Source organism: Sinocyclocheilus grahami, unplaced genomic scaffold (assembly GCF_001515645.1).
Source record: "Sinocyclocheilus grahami isolate Dianchi unplaced genomic scaffold, SAMN03320097.WGS_v1.1 scaffold1128.1, whole genome shotgun sequence".
NCBI classification, from domain to species: Eukaryota; Metazoa; Chordata; class Actinopteri; order Cypriniformes; family Cyprinidae; genus Sinocyclocheilus; species Sinocyclocheilus grahami.
Window position 1 is genome coordinate 502727 of NW_015506307.1, and position 13275 is coordinate 516001.

The following is a 13275-nucleotide window of genomic DNA, read 5'->3' on the forward strand; positions in this document are numbered from 1 at the left end:
AGCGTTGCGTTTTACACCACAGAATTTCTCACAGAATAACTCACTTTCGGACGCACTCGGTCTCTCTCGCGCACTGTCGCTCTCTTTCGCACGCATTTTCGGTCTCTCTCGCGCATCTCGCTCTCTCTCTATCTCTCGCGCACTCTCGTACGCACTCGGTCTTTCTCGCGCACTATCGCTCTCTCTCTCCGCGTTCGCTTCACTTTTGTCCATCCCCGCGCCTCAATTTTTAAAATAAATTTTAAATTATTTTAAATAAATAAAATATAATTACTAATTGAAGTGAATCATTGTGAATTTGCCAAAAATGCTTTTGAATTAAACCAAAGACCTATAATTCCACTGTAAAATAATACCCCCCTCCCCCAGATACACAATCCTAGAACAGGGCCTGTAGACATGTCTTAGGCCCAAACCCGATTCTATTTTATACCCCTTCCCCTTTCTCCCCTAGGGCTGAAAATATTCCGCTAAGAATTGGGACACCACTACACGGTTCACGCTGAGATAAAGTGTGGTCCTGAAATTTTTTCATTTGAAGGGCTGTCTGGCCCTACCCCTACCCCTCCAACCAAAAGAAAATTTAGACAAGGGGAAAGGGGAAGGGCTAAGGCGTAGAATTGGGATTGGGCCTTATAAGGGCCTTTCGCACTGCGGGAACCTTTTCATAGTACCAGAACTAAATGTGGAACTACCCACTTTTTGGCATTTTCGCACCACCGGAACTGGGTCCGCCATGATTTAAAACGCAGTGTAAACATACTGTAAGCATTGTGTCAACTTATTTTGCAAGTATGGAGAACAGCGATAGATGGACGGACGCTGAAGTGCAGGCACTTGTATCAAATGTAGCACTGCCAGTTGTCGTTGGAGATTCTTAGTCCTCCTTTCCATTCTTTCAGTCTCTTTACGTATACGTCGACATTCCATGTCCATTATGGTGAAACCCACGAGACACAACAAAAACACAGCTCCGATCACAGCGTCCTCCATCCTCCTGTTGTTAATGTTGTTCTTCTTTGTTTCTGTTGTTGAACGCCGCGCACAAATGACATCGCTGTCGACCGGTTCCTAGTACACGCTGTCGGTGTGAATGCAACCCTTTAAATAGTACTGGGAAATTGTTCGTGCAAAATCGTCCCAGTACTTTAGTACTGTACATTTAGTTCTGGAACTAAAGCGGTGCGAAAGGCCCTATAGACAGCCCAGGCAACATTCCTTCATTTTTTGTTTTTGTTTTCGTTCATTCAATTATTTCCCGTTATTGTTTATATTTACCTGTTAACTGACTGTTGTAATCAATATCAAGGCACTTGTGACATATACTTTATATACCTTCACTGACTTTGCTTCTAGCACTGTAGTTGATTCAGATATTCATACTCTGATAGCACCGAGATAATGAAGAAATTCAACATGACATGTAACCCAGATCCTGCTCCAGCTACCCTATTTAAAAAATTGGTTTCTGTTATCTCTTTGCCCATTTGGCTTCTTATTTCCCAGCTGCTTAGTGCTGGTGTTGTTCCAATTAGAAGACATACAGCGGTTGTTACCCCAGCCTTAACCACTCAATATATGCATAACTAATCGTTCATTACTGTTTAAATTGATGGAGAAAGTGGCAGCCTCTCAACTCCACTTCTATCAGTAAACCCATAATGGCCCTATAGACAGCCCAGGCAACATTCCTTCATTTTTTGTTTTTGTTTTCGTTCATTCAATTATTTCCCGTTATTGTTTATATTTACCTGTTAACTGACTGTTGTAATCAATATCAAGGCACTTGTGACATATACTTTATATACCTTCACTGACTTTGCTTCTAGCACTGTAGTTGATATTCATACTCTGATAGCACCGAGATAATAAAGAAATTCAACATGACATGTAACCCAGATCCTGCTCCAGCTACCCTATTTAAAAAATTGGTTTCTGTTATCTCTTTGCCCATTTGGCTTCTTATTTCCCAGCTGCTTAGTGCTGGTGTTGTTCCAATTAGAAGACATACAGCGGTTGTTACCCCAGCCTTAACCACTCAATATATGCATAACTAATCGTTCATTACTGTTTAAATTGATGGAGAAAGTGGCAGCCTCTCAACTCCACTTCTATCAGTAAACCCATAATCTCATTTTTGCTTTCTCCATAGCATTGAGACTTCTACTTTAAGAGTTGGCTGCCGATTCTGGTGCCATTAGTATCTTAAAGGGGGTCATATGATACTGCTAAAAATAACATTATTTTGTGTATTTGGTCTAAAGCAATGTGTTTATGCGGTTTAAGGTAAAAAAAACCCATTATTTATGTAACCCAGATCCTGCTCCAGCTACCCTATTTAAAAAATTGGTTTCTGTTATCTCTTTGCCCATTTGGCTTCTTATTTCCCAGCTGCTTAGTGCTGGTGTTGTTCCAATTAGAAGACATACAGCGGTTGTTACCCCAGCCTTAACCACTCAATATATGCATAACTAATCGTTCATTACTGTTTAAATTGATGGAGAAAGTGGCAGCCTCTCAACTCCACTTCTATCAGTAAACCCATAATCTAATTTTTGCTTTCTCCATAGCATTGAGACTTCTACTTTAAGAGTTGGCTGCCGATTCTGGTGCCATTAGTATCTTAAAGGGGGTCATATGATACTGCTAAAAATAACATTATTTTGTGTATTTAGTGTAAAGCAATGTGTTTATGCGGTTTAAGGTTAAAAAAAAACATTATTTTCCACATACTGTACATTATTGTTTCTCCTCTGTGCCCCGCCTTTCTGAAATGCGCCGATTCTTACAAATCTCATCGGTCTGAAAAGTAAGGTGTGCTCTGATTGGCCAGCTATCCAGTGCGTTGTGATTGGCTGAATACCTCAAGCGTGTGACGGAAATGTTACGCCCCTTACCATATTGTGATGCCCTGTCCGGCCGAAGCGACGAGACAAAAACATTAAAACCCATTACAAACGAGGCATTTTATGCATCCAGTGGGGACATAATTACGGATTATAATGACTTATATACTGTCTTTTTACGCGTTGCGTTGCATTACGCCGTGTAAATATAAAACCATGTCTGCATTTGTGAACGGAGAAATTACAAACTACAAGTGCTACTCTACACTGTCAAAAAAACTCACGTTTGAATCGTCAGTGGCAAATTCTTTAAATATAAAAAACGTACTTACAGTCTGTGAGTCAGAACAGCCGGCATTGTAGTCTACTCTACCAGGATCAGGAAACAGTCCTCCATAAAATGCGCTGGACACATCTGAATATTTGGGTTAAACTGTTCTGGAACAGTGTTGTAAATACAACTTAACCACTGATTTCTAGTCATGTCCTCTTTTGGAAGGCCAAACAAAGTAGTTTAGCTTTCACAACGAAACAGCGTCACACACCACGGCCTTGAGTGAGCGGAGGCCTAGAGTATGCAGAGGCGGGCTTGAGAACGGCGCGGCCGGCGGATTCGACGAAGGAGCATCCTACGGGCTTGCGGCAACCACATGTGACGACCCCGGGCTGGACTCCGCTTCGTCCACGGTGAAAGCCGATCCGGCAATCCACAGCTAACTAATCAAGTAATTAGTTCATCAACTAATAAAAACAAGATGAAAATGTTAGGGAGGGACGTACAAAAATGTCGATATCTGGGAGTAAGAGAAGAGCAGACATATGGATAAATCTGACGATGCAAAACAGAACTCAATTCGGTCTGGTTTTCTCAGCGCACACACCGAAGCAACGCCTCTCACACAGCACACGAGTACTCTTTCGCATCTCTCATGAACGGAGAAATACACACAAAATTATGTTGAATTGTCTGTTTTGACGAGAATTCACGTAAACACACTCGGTTATGTCTTAAGTGAACATAAACAGTTGGGAGAATATTGGACGTGTATCAGTACATTGCATCCGTGCATCCGGTTTTAAAGGGACAGCAGCCTCATTTAGTTGCTATTGTCTGTGGCATTGATGTTAATCAAGCAACAAAAGAATGACAGAAAATCACTCACTGCTCTTGACTGAATCACTTTAGCAGCCCTAAAGACTAATCTAAATTTATTTATAGAAATAAATGTCTGCTTGAAAGAATGAAGAATGTGGTAAACAAGTTGTTATAAAGGATGCATAATAGGGCTGCACGATAAATCGAATGCGATATTTAATGCGCATCTTGTCAGAAAGTCGGTTCTGTAATCAGCGGTAAATCTCCATCACGTGCGTGCTTTCACATTGAGCAGCATTAACTACACAGAGCCACTGTTCACTAACGAGCTGCACAAAAAATCGCACGAATATGCACGTGGTACAACGGCTCTGTGTAGTTAATGCTGCTTAATATGAAAGCCCGCAGGTGATGGAGATTTACCGCTGATTACAGAACCGGCTTTACTGATAAGATGCACATTAAATATCGCATGCGATTTATCGTGCAGCCTGTTAATAAAATAACAATTTGGTCCCTCGATATCTCTTTTTGCCACCGTGAAATCTTCTCAGTCTCCTAAAGTGTAAATACTGCCGGGAAGTAAGAAAACACACATTCAAATGTATTCTCAATACTTCAATTTATTCATAGAAATACAGATCTTATATAGGCATGTCGAGGGGAGTTTCACCCTCTTAACCAATGAGGATAGAATGACATACACATATAGGATGTTTTGGCCAAGAACATGTGTTTTGTATAAAATGGCCACATATACAGAAAAACATGTACATATTAGGAATAGACTTCCTGGAGAAGGAGGCTGAACCCTCCTCACAGTTCAGCACTCATCTCCTTATTTGGGCATTTGAACCAAGCAACCTAATGTATACATGTAAGCATGCCTACCTCGAATATGAGTAAGAGACATTAAAACACCATACAAGAGAGAGAGAACACGTTTGAATCGTCAGTGGCAAATTCTTTAAATATAAAAAACGTACTTACAGTCTGTGAGTCAGAACAGCCGGCATTGTAGTCTACTCTACCAGGATCAGGAAACAGTCCTCCATAAAATGCGCTGGACACATCTGAATATTTGGGTTAAACTGTTCTGGAACAGTGTTGTAAATACAACTTAACCACTGATTTCTAGTCATGTCCTCTTTTGGAAGGCCAAACAAAGTAGTTTAGCTTTCACAACGAAACAGCGTCACACACCACGGCCTTGAGTGAGCGGAGGCCTAGAGTATGCAGAGGCGGGCTTGAGAACGGCGCGGCCGGCGGATTCGACGAAGGAGCATCCTACGGGCTTGCGGCAACCACATGTGACGACCCCGGGCTGGACTCCGCTTCGTCCACGGTGAAAGCCGATCCGGCAATCCACAGCTAACTAATCAAGTAATTAGTTCATCAACTAATAAAAACAAGATGAAAATGTTAGGGAGGGACGTACAAAAATGTCGATATCTGGGAGTAAGAGAAGAGCAGACATATGGATAAATCTGACGATGCAAAACAGAACTCAATTCGGTCTGGTTTTCTCAGCGCACACACCGAAGCAACGCCTCTCACACAGCACACGAGTACTCTTTCGCATCTCTCATGAACGGAGAAATACACACAAAATTATGTTGAATTGTCTGTTTTGACGAGAATTCACGTAAACACACTCGGTTATGTCTTAAGTGAACATAAACAGTTGGGAGAATATTGGACGTGTATCAGTACATTGCATCCGTGCATCCGGTTTTAAAGGGACAGCAGCCTCATTTAGTTGCTATTGTCTGTGGCATTGATGTTAATCAAGCAACAAAAGAATGACAGAAAATCACTCACTGCTCTTGACTGAATCACTTTAGCAGCCCTAAAGACTAATCTAAATTTATTTATAGAAATAAATGTCTGCTTGAAAGAATGAAGAATGTGGTAAACAAGTTGTTATAAAGGATGCATAATAGGGCTGCACGATAAATCGAATGCGATATTTAATGCGCATCTTGTCAGAAAGTCGGTTCTGTAATCAGCGGTAAATCTCCATCACGTGCGTGCTTTCACATTGAGCAGCATTAACTACACAGAGCCACTGTTCACTAACGAGCTGCACAAAAAATCGCACGAATATGCACGTGGTACAACGGCTCTGTGTAGTTAATGCTGCTTAATATGAAAGCCCGCAGGTGATGGAGATTTACCGCTGATTACAGAACCGGCTTTACTGATAAGATGCACATTAAATATCGCATGCGATTTATCGTGCAGCCTGTTAATAAAATAACAATTTGGTCCCTCGATATCTCTTTTTGCCACCGTGAAATCTTCTCAGTCTCCTAAAGTGTAAATACTGCCGGGAAGTAAGAAAACACACATTCAAATGTATTCTCAATACTTCAATTTATTCATAGAAATACAGATCTTATATAGGCATGTCGAGGGGAGTTTCACCCTCTTAACCAATGAGGATAGAATGACATACACATATAGGATGTTTTGGCCAAGAACATGTGTTTTGTATAAAATGGCCACATATACAGAAAAACATGTACATATTAGGAATAGACTTCCTGGAGAAGGAGGCTGAACCCTCCTCACAGTTCAGCACTCATCTCCTTATTTGGGCATTTGAACCAAGCAACCTAATGTATACATGTAAGCATGCCTACCTCGAATATGAGTAAGAGACATTAAAACACCATACAAGAGAGAGAGAACAGATAGAGGAGGGAGAGTGAGAGGGAGAAAAAGGAAAGGAGGGGGAATAAGAGAGAGGGGGAAAAAAGGAGGGGTGAGGCATATCATGGAACCTTAACAAGACAGAGAGTGTTTTCTAACACAGCCCTAATGCATAATAACCATTATAGCATATATAACCATTTGTATTTCATTGAAAAGAAGACCATGTTCTTGTTCTCTATGAGAAGTGGTTTTATTTAATTTTATCATAAAGGCATGTTGTGTGTCACTGCAGTTAAATCGGTGTCTATCATGAAAAAAACCTTAATATCAAACCTAGTGAATTTGAAAACCCATTAGATTTAAGCTGACTAAATTTACTGTAGATTTAGTCGGCTACAATCTTATGATATTTAGACAACTAAAGCTAGATTAAAGCTAAAAAAAATTCAGATGACTAAAATATGTCTAAAACTAAATGGCATTTTAATCCAAAGACTATGACTAAAACGAAATCAAAATTCGATGTCAAAATTAACACTGCACAGTACAATCATTTCCCATGTTTCTGCTATTGATATTTCTGTAACTGATCTCTACTGGTTTATTTCTTTACCATTCAAGTTCACTATTGCACCTGTTTCTTATGGTGTGCCACAGGGTTTTCTCCTTGGACCGCAAATAATAAACCTACTGCTCTCATCCCCACCAATTCCATATCTACACATGTTGATGATATCAATACTTGGGTGTCCTATAACTTCCGTAACGCTGATCAAACACTGCTGTTCGGTAGCTTCTCTATTCAATTGGTGAATATTGCTGGTGTCTTAGGCCATCCAAATCTTGGTCTAATTTTCAATCCTTCTCTCTCCTTTTATTCATCACATTTCCTCACTTATCAAATGAACCTTTATATACCTTGATAATATTGCTTGCCTTCATCCTACTTTAAATATCAAAGGTGCAGAAATTATTGTACACACTTTTATCACCTCCCTGACTAGACAACTGAAACTCTCTTTTCTATGGCCTGCCCATAAAGAGGATTAATAAACTTGGATACATTCAGAACTCTGCTGGTCAACTATTCCAAGAAATTCTCTCACATCACTCACATTTTACATACACTACACTGGCTGCCTGTCATCTGTCATATTCAATGTAAGATACTGCTCATGACATTCAAAGGCTGTTACAGTCTTGCTCCTGTGTAAATCTCAGATCTCATTCATCCCTACAGCCCAGCTTGCACACTCATTTCCTCTGACTCTGGATGAGCCCAGCATTTAGATTAACATGGCTTTCTGCACATCTGCTCACACAGGTTTGAAAGGAAACAGTAAGTATATGTACATACAGTACATAATATACAATAAACAACAAAGAATGATCTTTGCTGATAAAAAAACATAATTCAGAGCGGAGCATAACTAGAATAATATTTCTATGCTTTTCCTGATCATAAATGTAAAGTTGCCTGGTATTTCTAAGGTTCCACACTCAATAAACTCATCCAGATATTACAACATTAAATTGAAATCAACTTGTCTAAATAATAAGCTAAAAAAACACCTAGAAACAATGGAAACAAGACATTTTGTTCAGTTTATGTTGATTTATTTATAATCTTCCAGTTACATTGTTGCACTTCCCAGAGAGGTAGAAGTTAGATTAATATTCTGATTCAGAGGAATCAACACAAAAAAATTGAGTGACACCTCAACATAGTGGAAATTAGAGAGCATCTACTGCAACTGCTTAATATTTGAAACTACAGCAAAGAAGACAGGTATGGACACATTTGTACATATGCACAAAAGAAAATAAAAAAGCCTTATGGTTAAGTATAAAGAGATGAAGGATGCAAACAAAAGAAGTAGTCATCATGAAGGTGACAGTCAGATGTAGCCTGCATTCAGCTGCGGTGCGAATGTAGCCTTGATTTCACACAGCATTTTTCTTGTCATACTCTTTAACAAAGAACACAAACAGAGTTTTTATGTGTATCTATGTGAAAAAGAAAAGAACTATTACACTGACAACAATTTAATTGTCTTCCAGAATGAATTGCAGAAACTCCTATTTCCTAAACTCTTGTCACACTGAGGAAAATGGCAATTTATTTCCAGAATGAGTTTGCAAATGATGTTCCAGGTCTTTGTTATATGTAAAACTAATTTAACACAGTTCACATGTGAAAGGTTTCGCTCCAGTGTAAATTCTCATGTGATCCTTAAGGTGTCCTTCTCTTGGGCAACTCTTTCCACAATGATTGCATATGAAAGGTTTCTCTCCGATGTGAATTTTAACTTGATTCTTTAAGTGTTTATTGTCTGTGAAACTCCTTTTGCACTAATGACATATAAAACTGTTCTCTCTTGAATGAATCCTCATGTGATAATTAAGGCTTTCTTTATATCTGAAACTCATTCCACACTGATCACAGATGTAAGGCTTCTCTCCAGTGTGAATGCTCATGTGGGAATAAAGTTGTTTTTTCTGTATAAAACTCTTTCCACACTGATCACATACAAATGGATTCTCTCCAGTGTGAATTCTCATGTGAGTATGAAGGTTTCCTTTTAATCCAAAACTCTTCCCACACTGTTCGCAGGTGTAAGGCTTTTCTCCAGTGTGAATTCTCATGTGGGCATTAAGGAGTTTTTTCAGTGTAAAACACTTTCCACACTGATCACATTCAAATGGCTTCTCTTCACTGTGAGTTCTCATGTGAATCTTAAGACCTCCATTTCGTAAAAAACTCTTTCCACAGAGTTTGCAGGTGTGAGGTCTCTCTCCAGTGTGAATTCTCATGTGGGCATTAAGGTTTTTTTTCTGTGTAATACACTTTCCACACTGAGAGCATATGAATGGCTTCTTTTCATTGTGAATTTTCATGTGGACTTCAAGGCTTTCTTTTTGATTGAAAATTTGTCCACAATGTTGGCAGGTGAAAGAGCTCTCTCCTGTATGAATTCTCATGTGAGAATTAAGGTTTGTAGTTTGTGTTTTTTGAGCTTTTTTTGGTGAGGAAGTATTTTCATTCTGTGAGCAACTAATCGATTTTTCTTCAGTTTTGAAATCATTTTGATCTTTCTCTTCTGTTTCATTCAGGTCTTGACTCTCCTCTTTCAGTGCCATCAGGTCTGAGATGAAATAAGAAAAATACAAGTTAACACCAAGTTTAATAGCACAAAGCAACAGACATCAAAACATTTAGAATGGTCTAGTAAATCAATAAAAAATTACTTTTTGTCTTCAACTAATTTTTTTACACAGATTTACAAGCGGTTGAGAGATTAATTATAAATCGTGTTCTGCAATGAACGTGCACGCGTATTTTCAAATCACAAACACGGTCAGTCATTCAGGTGTAGGGTAATACTCAGTTTTAGTACCATTTGAATATGCAATGGATTATCAAAATTAAGACAACACAAAGAACATAATATTTTCAGGAAATTATTATTAAGGGGTCACATGATGCTGCTAAAAATAACATTATTTTGTGTATTTGGTGTAATGAAATGTGTTTATGCGGTTTAAAGTTTTAAAAACACATTATTTTCCACATACTGTACATTATTGTTTCTCCTCTATGCCCCGCCTTTCTGAAACGCGTCGATTTTTACAAAGCTCTTCGGTCTGAAAAAGCGAGGTGTGCTGTCATTGGCCAGCTATTCAACGCGTTGGGATTGGCCGAATACCTCCAGCGTGAGATGGAAATGTTACGCCCCTCACCATACTGTTGATGCCGTGTCCCGGCCAGAGTGACGAGAATTTTTTTTTTTAAACCCATTACAAACGAGGCATTTGTTGCATCCAGTGGGAACATAATTACTGATTCTAATGACTTATACTGTCTTTTTACGCGTTGCGTTGCATTGCATTGCATCGCGCCGCGTAAACATAAAACCCTGTCTGCATTTGTGATCAGAGAAATGGCAAACAATAAGTGCTACTCCGCACTGCCCAAAATTCGTGTTTGAATCATCAGTGGCAAATCCTTTCAATGAAAACGTACTTATGCGAGTCAGAACAGCCGGCATTTATAAGTGAATTGGCAAAACTTAAAAATGCATGCATATGATAAATTTGAGTGACGAGTCAAATTCGGGGTCTAATTCGTGATGTGGTAGCACTTTTTTTACCGCTAGTTGCATACATTAGCTTTCTCGAGCACAGCGTGCAAAAGCACCTGGTTCTCTTAATTTCTTACACCAGCTACCAAAAGGCTTGCTGTCTCTGCCCATTTCTTCTATCCACGCCCAGCGCCATTTATTTTTAAGTCCTTTATCAATTAGGACGTCTTCTCCAGGCTTCATAAACTTACTCTCCATCTTGCCGACAATGTTTGCTTGCTATTCTCCAATGTGACGTCTCCGCTCCGGCATCTGTTTCTGCTGGATCTCAACCACACTTTTTCCAAGACCTGCCCCATTCTACTTCTGATTGGCTAGTAATGTTAGTTTGGTTTAGAGTAAAAGCTGTATTCCTTCCATACCATTGGTAGATGAACTCGAATGTGATATCAACCATTTTTTTTTAAATGTAGGACTATCTTTTTTCCTTTCTTTCTGCAGCTAAACGACGCATGCCGGAGATCCGCCGGAAAACTTATAAGCCCTGCAAATTTCAAAATGGCAAACAAGCTGATCCTCTGATCCTGGCAAAATAATATCCACAGATTCAATGGCCCAAGGAGTCCACAGACACCAAGATCATAATTTTCTGACTAACTGTTCAAAAGTTATTAGTAAAACAAATTCATATCTCATGATCCATAGGTGGTGCTGTTGCCAAAATGGACTCTCAGATCATGGTGTTGATGAAGCCTACAGAGTTTCGTTTCGATTGATCAAAGTTTGGCCGAGATACAGCCTCTGAACCAATTTTGGGTCGACATCATATTCACAACATAACCTTTTTTTTTTTGCCAGTAGGTCATACAATTCAGTTCAGTCATTTCTGTGCAGCCCGGTCCAAAGATCACTTCTGCCAGTTTTCATAAGAATTGGTAGGGCTGCCATAGACTTCCTTTGGGTAAGAAGAAGAAGAAATATAGCTATATAAATATGCGCACTTTTATTTAAATTTATTTTACCAAATATTTTCAATGAGATTTAAATCTGGAGACTGAACTGGTCAACGAAGAACATCCTACAACAGATCCCTGAACCAAACTTAAATAGATTTGGATGTGTCATTGAGCATCAATGATACAGAATGATACTTCTGTATTATTTGTTTCTATTTCTGTACAGCTTAAAATTTGAATGAGTTCAGCTTCACAACATTAAAATGAGTGAGTTCAGCTTTGAGAATGAAAACCAACCTATTTGTTCCTCAGCATCTTCATGTTTGACTCTGAATGTTTCTTCAGTCCTCGTGTCTTCACTCTCATTTTTAATAAACACCATCTCTGTTTGTTCCTCAGTATCTTCATGTTTGACTCTGAATGTTTCTTCAATCTTCACGTCTTCTCTCTCCTCTTTAATAAACTCCATCTTTATAATAGTGTCTCAACGTGTCTCAGTTGCTTCAGCAGGAGTTTTTCTGTGTTTGGACACTTTGTCCTGTTTAAGATGAGAATAATTAACAAAAAAGAAAAATCAATCCAAACTAAATCTCTTGGTGCGTCTCAATAAGCTCCCTATACTTCAGTAACCAGCACTAATAAGGGAGTCAGTCCGAGATATAGTTAATCGCCTTAACCTGACAAGACAAAAACAACCATAATTAGCTCTCATATTAATTGTATTTAAATAATGTTATTTTCTGATTTGCAGTTGGTTTGTAAAAGTTGTCATTACACATAGTTTTCGTTTTGTTTCTAGTTCGAGTGATTCGGATCACTGATTCATTCGCGATTTGACTCATATGACTCGGAGCTTCGAAAGCTCCGTTTCTCCATCATTCACTTGTTGTCAGTGACTGAATTCGTGTTTATGATAAACTGATTCACGATACAGCGAGCGAAATGAGAAGCACCTTTTCTGTTACTCCTATCTGGATGCGCTTTACATGTCCTTCATAAATGTAACTAAATAAAGTATTACAGTGTTACATTGGTTACGAATTCATTTAGCAGTTTTATCTACAATTCTCTAAACGAGTTGTATTGATTTAAACACTTTAAAGGATTAAAAGCACACACCTTTCTTCAGCAGAACCACAGACGCGGGAGCGCGGCGCAGCCTTATGACGTCACATCACCAGACCAAAATAAAAGTATTTTTCGCTAAAATCATATAAGTTACATTAGAAAACAAATATAATACGGTGCAGGATGAATTGAAGGGATATGAATTGCACACACAAATCTAAAGCTATCAATACAGTTGAGTTTTATATCTAGTCTTATATCTAAATGTAAGCAACTGTGAAATGATTTCAATTCATGATAATAAGAAACAGTGCTCAGGCCCTAATAAACTACTGAGCATTTGTGATAAAATAAACTCATGTATATTGGTCTTTAAATGACATGATTGGAAAGAACTTCTAAATATTTCAAACTCATAAAGAATTTGCAGATCAAAATTAAAATTACAGCGCAAAGTTGTAGTATTTCCTCAGCGACCAGCACGGATCAGCTCTAGGCATGACGAAGCGGATATCGTCCTCTTTTGGAAGACCAAACAAAGTAGTTTCGCTTTCACAACGAAGCACACA

General features: G+C 38.8%; 1 protein-coding gene across 2 annotated transcripts in view; it reads right to left on the reverse strand.

The window, feature by feature from the left end:
* The window catches only part of LOC107567104 (gastrula zinc finger protein XlCGF7.1-like), a 358002-nt gene extending 345193 nt beyond the window's left edge, over positions 1–12809 (reverse strand). The window contains exon 1 of one of the 2 annotated variants that reach the window (XM_016252720.1): positions 12758–12809. The gene's annotated coding sequence lies outside the window, so the exon portion shown is untranslated. Of the gene's footprint in view, positions 1–12753 lie in introns of both variants that reach the window. The other variant, XM_016252721.1, reaches the window with a different exon arrangement.
* Positions 12810–13275: the final 466 nt, after the last annotated feature.